Source organism: Oxyura jamaicensis, chromosome 5, assembly GCF_011077185.1.
Source record: "Oxyura jamaicensis isolate SHBP4307 breed ruddy duck chromosome 5, BPBGC_Ojam_1.0, whole genome shotgun sequence".
NCBI lineage: Eukaryota > Metazoa > Chordata > Aves > Anseriformes > Anatidae > Oxyura > Oxyura jamaicensis.
In genome coordinates, this window is record NC_048897.1 from 2,126,780 (window position 1) to 2,144,028 (window position 17,249).

Genomic DNA, 17,249 nt, shown 5'->3' on the forward strand with positions numbered 1-17,249 from the left:
GCCTGTAAACCCTGCTTAAGTTAATTTTTCCTCTAACTTGTCCTTTCGACAAAGTTTCATTTGGTCTTTGAACTTCCTCGTTCTGAAGGCAATGTCTGATTTCCCACAACAGCACTTTTAGCAGCGTTCTGAGTGTTTTAAAGGAACAGACAGACAACGTCTTCCTTTGGCTTAAAGTTTTCTCTTGCTTCCGTCAGTTAACCATCAGAAGTAATTAAGATCTGTAAATTAATGTGGATCATACTTAGCACTTCTGCAGGCTGCCAGGTACATTTGAAACCCTCATGTTCCCCTCCCACACAAATGCTTATGAAAAATAAATAAATAAATAAATAAGGTGGTAACCTGGTAACTGCTGGGCAGATTTGCATTACTGTTTTCACAGTGTAGTATTTTCAACAGTTTGAGGTTACCTCAAACAAACAAACCTCGCATTTAGCTGAAGAGGTTTGTCAAGCACTAGTGGTTGTCCTCCTGAGGCATACATGCTCTTATATAGCTTTACACTCAGGCAGGCCTCTATATTTGCAGGTAATTGCAGAGTACGGTTCAGTATTCCAGAAAGACGAACCTTGAACCTACTTTTTTTTTTTTTTTTTTTCTTTTTTTAACATCATGTCCTTTGCTCTTTGTGCTCTCCTTCCACCGTTACGCCTGTGACTGACAAAGGCATGCTTGGAACTATAAGAAGAAAGTTACCCAGTAGTTTATAGATTGCAAATATTTTTTTTTTTTTTCCAATCTCATCATGATCAAAGCTGCATGAATCTTCATTATGTTGTTCCATGAAAGGCTGTGCAACATCACAGCTTGTAAACAACAGAGCAAATAGTCTATTAATAATGGGAATATTTCCTCTGGAGTTTGGACACACTGTGCCACCGATGATTAAATGTCAATAAGATTAGGAAAGCGCTACCTTCTGCTTTCTAGATCGATAACACGTTGCACAAACATACACATTAACAGTGATGACAGCAGATTTATTTGGCCAGAATAGTAAATATTGGGTTGTACACTCATTCATCATAGCAGCTTGGTGACAAATACAAAGATTGTCTAACACTCTGGTCTTAGAAGAGTTTAGGCTTAGCTGTAACTACAAGTTCTATGTTGATGGTGCAGCTGACTCTCTCAGCCTACTGTCACAGTGTTTTAAGTGTTACTATTTCATACCGTTTTTCTGTGGCTTGGGTCAAGCCCTCTTTTATCTTGTGCCTTTCTTCATCAAGAATGAGCATTCTTAGGAAGCAGCCTGCAAGAAGCATTATCGTACTTGGGCTGGACTTCTCGTCAAATGGCATTCACATTTGCTAACTGCAAGCTCATATTTTGGATCTGACAATGCTTTGCAGACTACTTTCTATCATATTGCTTTCAGTAGCTATTAGTTAATTGCACGCCCAACAGTTATTCATGCAACTGTCCAAAGCAGTAGGGAGATCCTGGCATTTTTCATTCAAATCCAATAGATGAAAGATCTCAGTGCATTCAGGAAGAGCCTGGTAGTCCAAACTATTTCCTCCAGTACACTTTTGCACACAAACATCGCAGTGGCCCGCGGACTGATCCACCATCTTAGCTGAGAGCATGCGCAGCCTTTCTTTGCATCTGTGTCAGCTCTTGGCTGCTTTGTTGATCTAAACCAGAGGCATTCTTCATGCTGCCCACAAGCAAGAGGCAATGTATTGTCTGCCTACACAAGCTTCAAATTGTTGAAGACAATCTCTGTTTTCCCTTGGACTAGATCCCATCTGAAACAACGGAGCAAGATCTCTCATTTGTTTACAGCTGAGATGTAAACATGCTATGTAGAGCACAGATCTGAAACTCAGGCAAATCCAGGACAGTAACGCTTAGGTTCCTTATATGACAACTCGAGACATCAACTCAAATTTGCAAAAATTTGAGCTTTATTACTCACAAAAATTAAATGCATAAATAAAATGAGCTTCTTTCCGTAGATGTACAGGTGGTTAAGTCGGAGAACTGGTTGACACAGCTCAAGGTGTAGCAGGAAAAAAAAAAAAAAAAAAAAAACAAAGTTCTGTTTTCACACACCTCAAAGTATCTCAGTGATGTGAGTGGCACCCATTGCATGTGACACACACACATAGTCTCAGGAGGGAGGAGTCCGACCCCAGGCCAAGGGTAGATAGCTGTTAGATTGGAAGCCCTGAGCAGGTTCTGAAGAGGGCATGACACACAGTTACAGTGAGTTTGCACAGACAGGGCCACACGTAGCATTTGAAGTTGGCAAGGACTTTGCATAGGGTAAGGCTTGGATACACTCTTAAAAATGGGAAAGTTTCCATGTCCCTTACACACACTTTACAATCACTCATACTGACTCAACCTGTGCTATTCTTCTGTACGACCTTCCAAATTACAGCAGTGATCTTACTGTGGGCTGAAAAATGACTGGACAGTACTTGCAAAAGTAAATTCTAAGCTTGTAAAAAATGGAAGTCAGATTTTTTGCTGATAGACTGCCTCAGCAAAGTCTTAGCATATGACCTAGGCATCCAGCTAGACCTCCAACAAGAGTGCTCCCTTCACGTGAGCAGAGTTCAGTGCAGTTGGGCAATCTGGATTGTTCAGGAATGCATGTGTCATTTATCATCTGTAGAAACGGTTCCCATCTCACTTTAAAATGCTTTCTTGCCATGCTCGTTTAATAGCTAGAATAATAGCACATCTAAGTTAAAATGCAACAGTGGTTCTGAACCCAGCAAACAAGAGAGCTGACTATACCTCAAATATTACACTAACGAAAATACAGTAACCTTTTTTCAAAGCTCAAAGTTCTGCAAATAAGATAAACCGTGTGTCCAGTCAAATATTTGTTATGGAGAACTGCATTCCACCCCCAAACTTCAGTGTAATTCAGCACACAGACTTTAGGTAAACACAAAAGCAACCCCAAACTTGACTCCAAGCTCGATCACGTCTGGAAATTTGACACTGATCTCAACTGTTTTGAAAGCCGTTTACTGAAAACATCTGGGCTCCACTTGTGCTGTAAGATATCCTATAAATGGAGTTCCAGTTGATTGCAAAATCCTCCTGTAGCTCCTTGGGTAAAACACTGCTTAAATTCTTCAGTCATTTCTTTCAGGTGCCCAGTTTTCTGGGGAAACCCAGGTTTTAGGCGACGGGATTCACTGAGTATTTCCAATTCAGTATGCAAACAGCTGGTTACACAGAACTGCTAGTTCCTGGAAACACGGTCCTACGGCAGAAAAACAAAGAGTATTGGAAAATACCCTAGCAAATTTGCAAATTTGCAAACTGTTCTGCTCTAGAAAAAAATGTCACGAAGACAAAATAATCTGTAACAGCATGTACTATAGGATTTTGTAGGCAAACAACATAAAATACATTTTGGACAGACAAACATTTTACAGCTTTTTTCTCTCTGAAGCATTTCTGTACACAGAGAGTTTAAACTAAATGCCCCAGGAGATTACAAGTTCTCTGATTTGTTCAGAATATCCTTTTAATTAATCTTTTCTTCTTTGGCATGTGTTTGTTTAAAAAAGAAGCTAAAAAAAAAAAAGGAGTGCTTAGAGGCATGGGAATGAGGAAGAACAATGTTAATAACACGATAGCTCTGTCTGTTCAGCACGGCCAGAAGCAGTATTTGGTGCATTTACTGACATGTACCAGTCCCACTTAACCTAATCTGAAGACTGATTTCACCACCTGTGAGTCAAAAGCTCTACATTTTATTCCAATAACAGCCTGAGCACTAGGTGGCCATGGACAGTTTTGCCTGGTTGCAAAATCCAGGATTAGTTTAACATCAACAGCCTTCCACTGTTCAACACAGGCCACAACATTTGCTATACTGGCATTGTCTTCTTGTGTGATCAACTTTTCTCCCTTTTCAGATTTACAAAGTCTTTAAAAACCATTCTGCTTAATAACTTTTAGCATTTGAGTAAAATGTTGGGGAAAAAAAATGACTTGTAAATAAAACCACCCTGCTAAAGTCAACAAACATAAGAAAATTTCTCAACAGACCAAAAATCATCGACTTCCTATCAGGAATTCCCCTGCAAAATGCTTTGAAGTATTGAAGTCTTCATGAATGATCGGGCAGCTTTCCTTCTGGGTAGGATGCACAGGCTGTGTCCTTTATCAAAGATCAGATTTCATTTGGGAATCCATCACAGAGAGAAACTTCAAGCATATACCTGCCAGCCGAGGCTATCAGTTGTTTTTGTGAGGATGCCCAAGAGCATATTTCGGGCACACAGCTGGAACTGGCACGCTTGCAGCACCGTGCCTGGCCCCACATGCTCCCAGCACACAGTGCATTATAGGGTTTTCATACAGAAATCAGCTGTGTCACTGCACGTGGTCAGCAGGACACAGAGACCAGTGGGGGAAGCAAGACATCAGTGCAGCAGATCTGAGGTGGAGCCAGGTAGCTCTCCAAAAGCTTCCCTATCCCACAGCTATGCCCCCAAAGCCAGGCTATCCACCTGCCTATGCACGCTCGTATTGGTAATTACTGTTCATCCCCGAGATGCCATTTTGGCAGTCTGTGTAGCATCAAGTTTGAACAGACATGATATAGCATTAGCCCAAAGTGTTCTTTGCTTTTATACGTAGCCACCCAATACGGGGCAGGCAGGCTAATGCATTCGAGCATGACGAGAAGAAACAAGCTTTTACAGGGAACTGGCCATTAAACACCAGCTTAAAGAACATGCACTGGCCCGATAAAACATCAGCTCTACCACAAAAACAAGCACCAGCCCACATCAACATCTCTTGGGCAGGGCACGCTGATAGAGGAGGATACTTCTGGACTGCTGTTCCTGAGCAGGTCTCTCCAGGACTCACGGATTTTTCTTAGGAATTGAAGAGATTAGGTCTTAATGGCGTAGAAGAACTGGAGGATTTTTTGTTATTGAAGTGAGGCAAAGTTTGGCAAGGACACATGGCAAGGAGAGGCAATTTTCTGAGCCTGTGGGCAAAAATGGATCCTGCCTTGCCGCTGTAAGGGGACACTGAAAACATCAATGCCACTTATGCAACTGAGATGCAGCCACAATTCCACAGGCTCCACCTGCACACCCACTTGCACACTTTTCCCACTGGATATAATTTACTCCTAAGCCATGCCCAGCCTCTCACCATCAGGATATAAACTCCTCAGCAATCACATCTGTCTCTTCCAGGCCATAGACCTAGCTGTGCTGAGAGTTTCTCTGAAAAAAAAAAAAAACAGACTAGGAAGAATCATTAAACCCAGGCAGACCACTAGACTCTCAAACCTTGGCTTACGTTGTCCTGCTGTTTTGGTCAGCAGGCTGGAAAGAGACCCCAGCCAAAATCTTTACTATCAGTCTCAAGAGGTAGCAAAAAATAAGTCAGTCTGCAAGGCTCTCAGACTTCTCCAGGACAGTAGACAGCTTCATTTCAGGTTTAAGGAGGTTGGTGGAATGCTCCCTGACCTAACAAATGTGTCCCTCAGTCACTCTGTTATGAGTAGGTCTGCTCGGTCATGCATAGCCGCACTGCCCCATTGTCTAAATTAGCTGTGATGACCAAGACCGAAACCAGTCAAATCAGGAACTTCCCAGTCAGACAAGAAAACAGACTTCCATTCCTCACTTATTTAGCACAAGCTGGACTCCTTGCCTTTTGTTTGATGGACTTGTTTGCTTCCGAAAGGCATCCTGAAGGGTCATAACCCACAGGGCAGCAGTAGGCTGAGCGTAAAGGCACTCACACAAGGTAAGGCTGTCAATAAGGAGAGACCGCATTTCTCACACATACGTCATACACCTGCCCTGTCCCCTTATTTTCCTCTCTTCTCTGTCCCCTGCCACTCTGCTTACCCCACACTAGCTTCAAAATTCATCAGGGCCTCTATGAGCCAGTTCAGCTCATGAACCTAGTAGAAAACAGAATAGGAAAAGTGAACCTTTTTTGGACAGTTTACAAGGGTTGGATTGCCTGATGGATGGAGTTGGAAAGCTCCACAGTCAGGAGAAGCATGACGTGACAGCAGCTCAAGCATTCACTTTATGCCTCCATGCCAAGGGGGATAAGGGCTGCTGGCCAAGCTCAACAGCAATGGGAAACCAGAAGCCCAGGGGATATGAAAGTGAATTGCTTCAAATGCCACTGCCATATCCCGAGAGCTAGAATAAACCCCCCAGGACAGTGGAGAGTGATTCCCCCCTAAAAGCTTAGATCACATCGTGATCCCACCATAACACCTCTGCAAACGAACAAAGTTTCACTCTGTCCCTGTGTGTGCAGGCAAAAAAAGGGGAGGGGGAAGCAACAACAAAGTGGGAGGCAATCCCAACATTGCTCTATGAGTCGGTCTGTGCAGGTATGATACTCTCCGATGGTCTCCGATGGCAGGAGGGCACTGAGCACTTTGTGGCAGCGGGGTTAGGATCTTCAGTGTGGTAGGGAATGGAAATAAGACAGTGAGGAGACAGCTCACAGACAGGCATTCGTCAGGGACTCATGCTGGAGTGGCAAAGGCTGAACACTTCAGGAACAAAACAAGGGGACTGAAGATATGCTCATGTGGCAGCTCCTTTTTGCCCTACAGGGACCCTTTTTAGAGGTGACCATTGCAGACATTCACGTGCTGTGCACGTTTAGGTTGGATGTTAGGAAGAACTTCTTTACCGAAAGGGTTGTTAGACACTGGAACGGGCTGCCCAGGGAAGTGGTGGAGTCACCATCCCTGGAGGTCTTTAAAAGACGTTTAGATGTAGAGCTTAGGGATATGGTTTAGTGGGAACTGTTAGTGTTATGTCAGAGGTTGGACTTGATGATCTTGAGGTCTCTTCCAACCTAGAAAATTCTGTGATTCTGTGATTCTTCCACCGTGACCAGAGCTGGCTTCCCCATTCATGCCACAAAACACCCCTTCCCAATGCCATTTCCCTTGGATAAGGACAGAGTACATATCCTTCTGTGGGTCTGAGGGGTTTTCCTGGGCAGCTCCTCCTCGCCCATTGAACACCTAAGATTTAGCCAAGATTCCAGGAGATTAAGCTGTGAAGATGTTAAATCAGGCACAAAACAGAAGTGACTGCAATGAGTTCTCTTACAAAGCATTTCTCCAGTCAGGAGGTGCAGATTGAGCAACAGGCTGACATCAGCTAAAAAACCAGGGTGGTGGCGGGAGCGGCTCCGATGCTAAGCCATGCGGATGTTACTTAGGTCATCGTGCAGTTCTCCGATCGAGAAGAAAAATAAGCCAGAATTGCAGCATTGTTACTTAATCCAGGAAACTCTGGCAGTAAACTCAGCTGTAGGAACTAGCTCAGCATGACCACACAAAAAAGCTACCAGTCTTTTACTGGAATTCATAAGCGCCTGCATCCTTGGCCAGAGTGAAGCTTAACTAGGAGTGAATACTATCTGACGTAGGCAATTCCTACTGCTTTCCCTGCCCCTAATACCGTTGCTATAGCAGAGGCTCCCTTGGGAAGACTGCTGTACTGACTCCAGGTCTTTGCCCAGCACACCAGCCCTTTGCTCAATCATTATCCCGAGCACCCCATTTTCAAAAGGAAGGGTCACACAGATTTGCCATCAAACCTTGTTCTAATTTAACTCCCACTCCAGTATCACATGCCTCACTGATCAGTCAGTTCAGGCCCACAGACAAGGAACCGGCTGTCTCGTTGCCCTATTAAAAACAATTTTGTATTTAAGAAACCTAATGAGCCAGAACCATCTGTATATACTTTGCTAGCAATTGTGGCTGGTCTAAAAAGCAGACAAGTAACATTTGCTGATCCTGCTGTTGAGCCATAGAGTGGCATTAAGGCAGAGCACGAGTCTGGGCAAAATATCTCCATCATTTCTCAGCCTTCTTTATTTGCCCAGAAGTTCACTTGTTAATAAATAAATAAATAAATAAATAATTTTTTTACAGTGCAGATCCTCTCTGCTTTCTTCATCTTTTCATATTAATAGAGGAGAAAGGAATAGTTCCTAATCTACTTCAACCTAAACTGCCCTTCAGTCACATCACGGTAACACACCACACAGAGACCTACAAAAACAAACCTGAAAAAACAGGACCAAAGCTGTAAATTCAGGGGAGTGAAAAGGAAGAAGAAAGGGGACTGTGGACTGATCTGTTTCTACAGCCACATCCAGCTTAAGAAACACTGCGCAGAAAGGCTGAGGAATTGGAAGAAAAAGAGACACAGCTTTTACTTTAGATCAACTGGAAAACTTCCCTTTTTGCACCAAGTCCATGAGAAGTGCCTTCTTTCGGAAAGAACTGGTAGGAATTGTTCTACTGCTCCCCCCATATCACCTCCAACACAGGACTTTTCATAGCAGACAGATCTCTTTTTATCTCAGTCAGTTTCTCTTTTCCTTTTAGGTGGGAATATTAGGATTGAGCAAAAGCCCCTATGAAAGCAAACAGACCCTAAGGGCTAGGAAGTGGGAAGCGGACAGAGGCTCTTCTTCACCAGCATGTGACCTTTATTCATTTTCCTACTTGAGAAAGAATTAACATTTCATTTTTAGGCAAAATGTTTTGCCTGACGTCTGCAATAACCAAACTAAGAAAGTCACTATTCATTTACTAAGAGCAAATTTTAAAAAGCATCTCCTTTTACCTTTGAAAACTAGTGGGGTTTCCTTATTTTATACCACAGGTCAGAGGACATATGAAAGCTTACAGTGCACTTATCTTTAATTTCAGAGTTTAGTTGTCTTGCAAAGGATCCTTTATAGTACAGCTGTTCCTAGGATGATTTCAGAAACTTCCTATCATTCCCATCTTGCTCACACCACCAGGATTACAATCAACAGCTAGCACACTGAGAGATTTGTCAGGACTCCCAGTGCCCCTCATCCTCTCATTTCCACCCCTCGTCCTCAAAACACAGAGATTTAAGAGAATTTGGGAGAGGGAGGGAAGAAAGACAGCAAAAAGCTGCTGGCTGCCAGCGGTGCCCTCCAGTAGCATTACTGTTTGCATTGCTAACACACCTGCCTAATCCTGTCATCGTAAAGCAAGAATTTTCCTATAAGTGCTTTCCACTTTGTTGGACTTCATATACATTAGCTCTGCTTCCTCAGGCTGTGCTGCTGTGTCATAACTTATCTGAGTCTTTCCCCTAGCAGAACCAATCTCAGTGACACTTCCAATTCACCTACCTGCCTACGGCTACCTGTACCGTCAGGGCATTTCCCCGCTCCCAAGCCTATCCAGCCTCTCTGCGACCTACGGCTTTCCCAGCTCAGCATGGCCTCACATTGCCAAGTGCTCGCAAGCAAGCACTTTCCACCTGCCAGCAGGGTCGCAGAATCATAAAATCATTAAGATTGGAAAGCCCTCTAAGATCATCTGGTCCAACAATCCCCATACCACCGATATCACCTATATCGCCCACTAAACCTTGTCCCCAAGCACCACGTCCAGCCTTTCCTTGAACACCCCCAGGGACGGTGACTCCACCACCTCCCTGGGCAACCCGTCCCAACGCCTGACTGCTCTTTCTGAGAATAAACGTCTCATTTCCAACCTGAACTTCCCCTGGAGCAACTTCAGGCCATTCAAGTCACCATGCAACCACTTTGCAGTCAGAACCAGGCTGTGTAAACGCTCCTGTCTTCACCTCAGCACCACAGGGAAAGAAGAAAACATGGGTGAGAGCCAGGCTGGGGAAGGAGGAAATATGCATTTTTGTGCTGTGCTGGTGCACAAAGCTGTTCCTCAAGTCGGAGACAGAGGGCTGAGGGGACCACAGGCACGGCTAGCTCCTGGGCTGAGTTCTCCAAGTTCTTGAGGTGAGGGCCTCAGCAGCAGCCTCAGAGCCTCACCCAGGACCACCCTGTGCTGAGCAAGGGGGTTGTGGCCCACACATCGCAGCTACTGCATATGCTTTTCACTAGTGTACGTGTGCAAGAGACAAGCAGGATTTAATAAGGTCCAGATGGAGTGTTTGCATAGGCACTACTCTGGTGGGACACAGAGGAGTCTCTGCTGGCCTCCTCCCTGGAACAGATGGGCGCTGCTGCCAAGCTAGGCATACACAGCTTGGCTGTGTTGTAGTTAGACCTTGGACTCCTGACACAGAGGAAAGCTGAAAAGTGGGGAAAGGATGAAGGGAGGAGGGTCACACAGAGTCATTTACAATCTCTAGGAGGAAGGTAAAGAGGAGTGCACTTGACTTATCTTCTTCATGGAAACATAACAGACAGAATATTCTATTCCTCTGAAGTTGCAAGCCTAAGAAAGGTACTTTACCTAAGTAAAGATCTTAAGAAAGATAAGGTAAAGATCATGGCCAGACCTGTCAGGCTGCTGGGGCCCATCCCAGTGCCTGGGCACCTGGGGTCTCTCTGCAGGCTGGGGTACGTGGCTGTTGCTTTCCCCTTTGCAGGTTCAACCAGTAAAAAAGTTCAGCATATTCCCCAAAGACATACAGACACACACAGAGAGTTACTCCACACTTGCCTCACTCACACCAGTCCCTCCCAGGAGCTGGTTTGGATATACACAGCTCCCACCCTGTGTCTGGGAGCAGAAGACCCCCACTTGCTCCACTAGCTGATGCTGGGACCCCACTCGCTCCAGTAGCTGGCACCACGGGCTGGGGGCTCTTACACCCCTCGTCTTACTGCAGTAGCTGGCACCCAGTTCACTCACAGAAGCTGGCATGTAGTCCTTTAGCCTGCATACACAGAGGAGAGAATGTGAAAACACAGTTAAGAAAGAACAATCAGAAAAATGTAATATAAAAAGATAGAACCATCTATGATAATCAAGCACAGGGTTCAGCAAGGGCAAGAGCACTGGCCAGCCTCATTTGACATGTGACTAGCACTTTTATACCCTTTTTTACCTATGCCCTGTCTTGTTTCTCCTGTTCCCCCTTCCACCTGCACACTCCCCATGGATTTGTAGAGCTCTGCAGTTTCCTGCACCCCTCCCAGTCCAGCCCCTGGCCCAGTTCACAGTCTTACCAGTTGCAAAGTCCAGGTTGATTTTCTTGGACATGGTACCTGTAGTTTGATAGCCCAACAACTTGCGTGACTAGCAGGTTTGTTTATCATTGTTTCCATTTTTGCTTTGTCAGGTCTGTGTCCCAGCATTCTGCTTATGGCTCCCCCATCTTTTCTTCTTGTCATCCCAGTTCAGAAGTCCTCCATCAGATAACCCAGCTGGAATAAACATTCCCACATCACATGCCCTCGTTGATTAGTGTGACTGATCAGACTTGGTTCCCATCACTTTATCCCCTTCTTATTCATTGTAGGATTGGAACAGGCCCTTCACCAGATACCCTTTAAGAAGTAGACACTTCTTCTACATATACTTACACCCAGCCTTTGTGGCTATGAGCTGCTCCCTCCCTTCCCAGATTACCATTATCAGCAGGTTTGCTAAGGAGTCTTCTGTCCATTTGTGTTGGTCAGTGATGATGGTGGTGCTGAACAGCCCCAGTGCTGTTCTTTGAGTGATGCCACCCCTAATTCTCTCCCCTTAGACTCCAAGGTGTTGACTACTGCACTTCTACCTTCACCTTGCCTACCTGGCAGGGGGGCAGCTGCCATTCCCCTCCACTTCTTGGGCCATTCTCTACCTTGGTTTGAATGAATCAGTGCTGCCACAGAGGTACCACCACTGCTTCTGCCAAGCCTGAAGGGCTGCTGGTGTCAGCATCTGATTCTTAATCAGCCATATCCTCTCTACTACCACTCTGCAGGAACAATCTGCCAAGGGCCAAGGCAAATACAGGACTATTTCTTGGGCTTGCAAGGGATTAAGAAATCCATCATCTGGCTGCAGATTGGAGTGACAAGGGATGGACAAGGGGAAACAGGAGGGCTTCTGTAGATACCAGCAAGCAGAAAAACAATAAAAAACTGCTCAGTGCTGAAATTAAATGAAATGCTGTGCAGCCAAAGCAGAGCCCACTTCACCCACAACGTACTATTGTATTCAGCAGGATATAACTACTACTGGCTTGTCCTGAAAACAGACACCAGTATGCTACAAATCTGTACCTTGACATTGGAGTATTTGTTTTCTAAGATCATATCACTGCTGACTGCATAACCATTGGGAGGAATGGGTTAAAAGATTGGTGAGGAGGATGGTAACAGAACAGAAGACAGTCCAGGAGGATTGTAAATACACTCAAGTGACCTTGCAGGTGGGAATAAGGAAAGTCTGGCAAGGAGTAATGTATAAAAGTACATAAATTGTACCTGCTGCTGTTTGTGCTCTCTGTGTTTGGCAAGTAGCACATCTGTGTCGAGCTAACAGGTGGCTGGTAGATGTGGAGGTGCCCCGTCAGACACGTGAGCTTCTGGCCTTGGTACAGAGAAGATCAAATCAGCACAGCGAGGATCACAGTATGCTAGTAAAAACAGAGCCCTTGGTAAGCACGTGTAAAGAGCAGGCGGCGAGCTGCTGGCAGGAACTGAGCTTAGCAGTGCCTGCGTCCCCGCTGGTGTGCCTCTGCCCAGGTGCTGCTCTGGGGATCCCCCAGCTGGCGAGGTAACTAGCAGAGAGCTACTCTTTGCATTTTAGCTGCGGGGCTGGGGTTGTTCCCACTGCCTGTGCCAACACCCCCCCCCCAACAATGTGAGCTGAAAAAACATGACTTTCTGGTGCATTTTGAGATAGAGTACCTTTCCGGACATTGAGGAGAAAGAGATCTTCCTGGGATGATTCATCTGACCTGTGTGTATATAATATGATAAGGTGAATACATGTTATATAATAGTGAATCACCTCTAAATTTGACTATTTTTTTTTCCTTGTGACTACAAAATTGACCTGGGAAGCTAGTTTAGATGTAGATATTCCTAACAAGTCATCTATGTTTAGTCAAGTAGATCCCATAACTTGTATTTTTACTATATATTGTACCAGAAACACACTATATCTTTTCTGATATTAAGAAAATAAGTGAGAAAACACTCAACAACATCTCTGTTTTTCTCCTTAGGGCTCCCTTTACCTCTTTATCCTCAGGGCCTAAACCAAGGGGGTTCAGCACGGGAAAGACAGTGGTATAAAATGCAGAGATCGCTTACTTTGTGTCCAGAGACTACTCAGAGTTGGGCAATAACTGAGGGAAGAAGAGGGGGCTGTAGAATAACCCAACAGCAGCCAGAGGGCAGGTGCAGGTGCAGTAGACCTCGCGCCTGTTGTCTGCCGCGTGGATCTGGAGGATGGTGCCAAGGAGGCAGGGACTGATCAGAAACGATGACCAGAAAGATGCTGGTTTGTACAAAGCCGCAGAAGGCAGAGAGGAGGACCTTGGTGGCATGTGTTGTAGCAGGGGAGCTCCAGGGGTGGGAAATGTCACCTAAGAAATGGTTAATAGCGTTGGAGCCGCAAAATGACAGGCTGGATGTGAAAAACGTGTACTAGTGAGGTCAGACCCCTGCTGAGATAAGACTTGGTTACCATGGAGGGCCCTCTGATACATGGCGACAGCATAGGGAAGAGATCATTTCTCTGAGATCGTTCTCATCTCTAAACCTGTTCCTGAAGCATCTGAAACCAGTTCAACCTGATGTCATCTTTATCCCTGATAAGGACATAACCTATCTACCATCAAAAGCTACAACCAGGAGCTTAGACCTAAGTTTCAATTACAGCGCACAAAATCCCACGTAATAAAAAATGAAAGCACCATAGCTGTGCAACTGTCCCAATCCCTGTAAAAATCCTTTTTGGCCCCTAAGAAGATGGCCAAAGCCTAAACGATGGCTGTGCTTGAAACTAGAAAAATAATGCATGATTGCAAGAGAACACCATACCAAGCAATTCAGCCAGAAGATCATAATGGGAGTAGACAAGTAACTGAAGCTTAACGTAGAATGCATTATTCTGCATTCAGGTATTTCGGAAATACGTTATTCATATTATTCAGCTGGTTTTATTTGCTACATATATGTGCACATATACATGTGGAAACACATTTATAACGTCTCATAAGTTTCCCAAAGAGCTCATCTCACAACACCTCCTTTCTGTCAAGAAGAATCATGTTGCATTTTTTTTGTTTGTTGTTGTTTTCTCTAGTTTTAGATAGATTACAACAATCATACTAACCACAATATTCCGTTTTGAAATAAAAAGAATATAAGTGTTGGGGAGGAGGATTTCCAGAGATGGGGGTAAACCAACAACAGCAGCAAAAAGAAATAGCACAAGATTTAGGAATAGGTTCGTGTTCAGGCTCAAGTTAGGGTTACCTTTTGGGTTTGGGTTAGGTTTAAGGTTAGTATTAGTTAAGGTTTGTTTCAGTTAGCAATAAAGTTTATCTTTAGATTTGGGGAGAGGGTTAAAGTTAGGGTGTTGCTAGAGTTGGGGCACTGTTTGTGCATAAGGGTTATTCTTAGAATTTATGATTTGGGTTAGGGTTAGTGTTACTGCTAAATTTACTGCTACAGAATACATTTAGATTAGGGGCGAGATCAAGGTTATAGATTAAGTAAAGCTAAGGCTTCGGTTTATGGTTTAGGTTGTGATTGCCTTAGGGTTATATTTCATGGTTCTGTTTCAGTTTAGTGTTTGGGTTCTAAGTTCTGGTTCTGTCTCTGGTTAGAATTAGAGTTCAAGTTATGGTTGTAGGGTTTAGCATTACTGTTCATGGAAACAGGCTAAAATTAGAGCTTAGGGTTTATGGTTGTTAGTGTTAGGGTTAAGTTTTAGGACTAGGTTTAGGGTTTGGCGTTAGGTTTACAGTTAAAGGTATGGGTTAGGGCTGGATTTACGGATTGTTCAAGATAAGGTTTGGTTTAGGGTTACGGTTAGGTATGGTTGGGAAGGGTTATGGTTAGGGATTCAGGTAAGGACTACTGGGGAGGGTTGGTTTATGTTGAAGTCTGAGAGAGAGAATGCAGTCTTTTTCTGATCAGGGTTGTGGAAGGACTGTCAAAGGATATTGAGGGCTACCAAAATTTTTCCATTGTGAGAAGTATTTCATGGGAGCCCTCAGCTGGGTGGGTGCTGGACCTTGGTACTCTCTAGGGTCAGTGTTTGCGTTAGGGGAGTGCTTTAAGTTTACAGTCAGGGTTTAGTTTCAGATCCAGATTAGTGCTCATGTTTGGTGTTTGGCTTCTGGAACAGTCTCAGGTTATTGATCAGGCTTTAGGTTTGTGTTATAATTAAAAACAGGGATAGTGGACAGGGTCACGCTTGGTATATATAGGTTAGGGCTTCAGGGTAGCTCTACAGTTAGGTTTCAGTGGATGGATAGCGTCCATGGTAAGCGTCCTTACACAGAAAAGAACTGCTGCCAGAGAGGAAGCTGGGGATTGCGCAAGAGGCTGGGAGGGAACAGAAACAGGACGGATGAGCAAAGGGATATTCCACACCATGTGACGCCCTTCTCAGTGGTAACAGACGGAGTAAAGGAGGAGGAAGGGCAGAGTGATCATGTTTGTGCTCCCAAGAAACCCTTACACATGATGAGAGTGCACACTTGGGGAGAGTAAGAGAGCCACTCTGTGGTGCTTAGCTGCCTGCCATGGTTAAGCTACAACGCTCACCACACGCCAGCTGATGCCCAGCCAGTTCCTGAGCAGCCCCTGCAGCCAGCTCCCTCGGGGAGGCATTGACTTTGCACAGCCAAATGCCAACGACTTCATTCAGTAGCAAAAAGAAAGCTGCAAAAGAAGAGAGAAAGCAGGACAGTGAACTGCAGCTGGGTCTGTCTGGACTCCAGCCCAAGTTTTCTAGGAAGTTCCCATAATAGAAAGTCTGTTTTCAAAGCTTCGTAGCTGCAGACAAGCACTATGCTGACAGCAACATCATACCTTGATTTCTTGTACTTACAAAAGACAGAGAAATAAACAGTATTTGGGGTACAAAAGCATACCCAATGTCCAAATGACTTCACTGCCACACCATAACATCTTTCTATGTAAAAATAAGCATGAAATCTTGTGTCACCAAGCCATGGAGCGGGGCCACATCCTAGACGGAGACCCCTCACCACAGGGAGGTTGCAGGGGAATGGAGTCAGCGATGCTGCTGGCTGCAGTGGGTTGGGTGGGCACTGCCACCACATCCAAGGATGCAGGTCCTGGCCTCCACACAGAAAAACTACATTGGCAAAGCTGGTCTGGATCCTGAGAGTCCAGAAGTGGAGCGGCTGGGGGATAGAGGTGTCCCAGGTGCATGAATCTCACCTGGGCTGAAAGCAAGGCAGGCGGGAAGCTGCTGAGGACAGAAGATGCAATCACAAACCAAAGACTTGCCTTTTTTTTTTTTTCTCCTCTTTCCTATTAAACTGTCCTTTTATCTCAACCATGAATTCTCACAATTTTTTCATTTCTCTCCCCCACTCTCAGGGAGAGTGAGACACCAGCTGTGTCGTGTTCAGCTGCCTGCTGGGTTAAACCACAAGACCACGCCAGCAGGGAACAAGGCTGGGCCCAGCTCTGAATCCTTCCGCTCCCTCCACAACCTCGTCTTCTAGGGACAACAGTTTTCTTTGCGTGGAAGACATAAATAGCACGGGCAGACTTTTCGTGGGCGCTTTCTCATGCTGGCACCAAGGTGGCCAGAGCGCACTGCCAGCATTACGAGCTGCAATTCATCCAGGGCTTCTTCTCTGTGGTATTTCTTTTTTTGTCTGCCTTGGGCCATGGTTTGTAAAGGGGAGCAGTTATTTTTCTCTCAGCTTCACCAGAACAAGCTCCTGGGGCTTTCTCCAGGTCGCTGGAGGCTGCAAGGCACTATCCTACAGAAAGCAAACAGCAGGTGAAAGAATGGACAGGTATCACCTGAGATGGCAAGGCATGAGGTATGGTAAGCATAAAACACGCTATGGGCCATAAAGCAGCTACGTCCTGGAACTGCTGTGCTGTATTCGTGCCAGCAGAGAGCAGTGGCAGTACAGCAAAGCATCCCGCCTGCTTCTGGTGATGTACCCGTGCACCGTATTCACTATCTTGGCTGATTTAACATTAATGCCTCCAAGTCACACGTGGAGGCTTAAGCAAGGTTTTTGGCTCTTCAGCATATTCAGGCGTGATCGTAAAGTCAGCCTGCTCGCAAATCTGTTGGGAAGGCACCTCAGGATGCCTGTATCCAACCCTCTGGTTAATACAGGATCAATATCCTGGTTAGAGACAGGGATTTCTACGTTTTCTTGTACACCTCCATGAACAGAGGCTGCACAGCTTTGCTTCCAGGCACCTCTTCCAGTATCTTACTGTCCTCCGGGGGGAAAAAAGAGCACTTTTCCTGCATCATGACA

The 17,249-nt window shown here is 45.1% G+C and overlaps 1 long non-coding RNA gene across 1 annotated transcript; it reads right to left on the reverse strand.

Moving 5' to 3' along the window:
- Positions 1-2,693: 2,693 nt before the first annotated feature.
- On the reverse strand, positions 2,694-17,206 carry LOC118168645. The gene is made up of 4 exons (XR_004751703.1): positions 17,065-17,206; positions 15,535-15,651; positions 10,984-11,181; positions 2,694-3,232 (listed from the first exon to the last, which is right to left on the reverse strand). It is a non-coding gene; the product is annotated as an uncharacterized LOC118168645 (long non-coding RNA).
- Between the last annotated feature and the right edge of the window lie 43 nt (positions 17,207-17,249).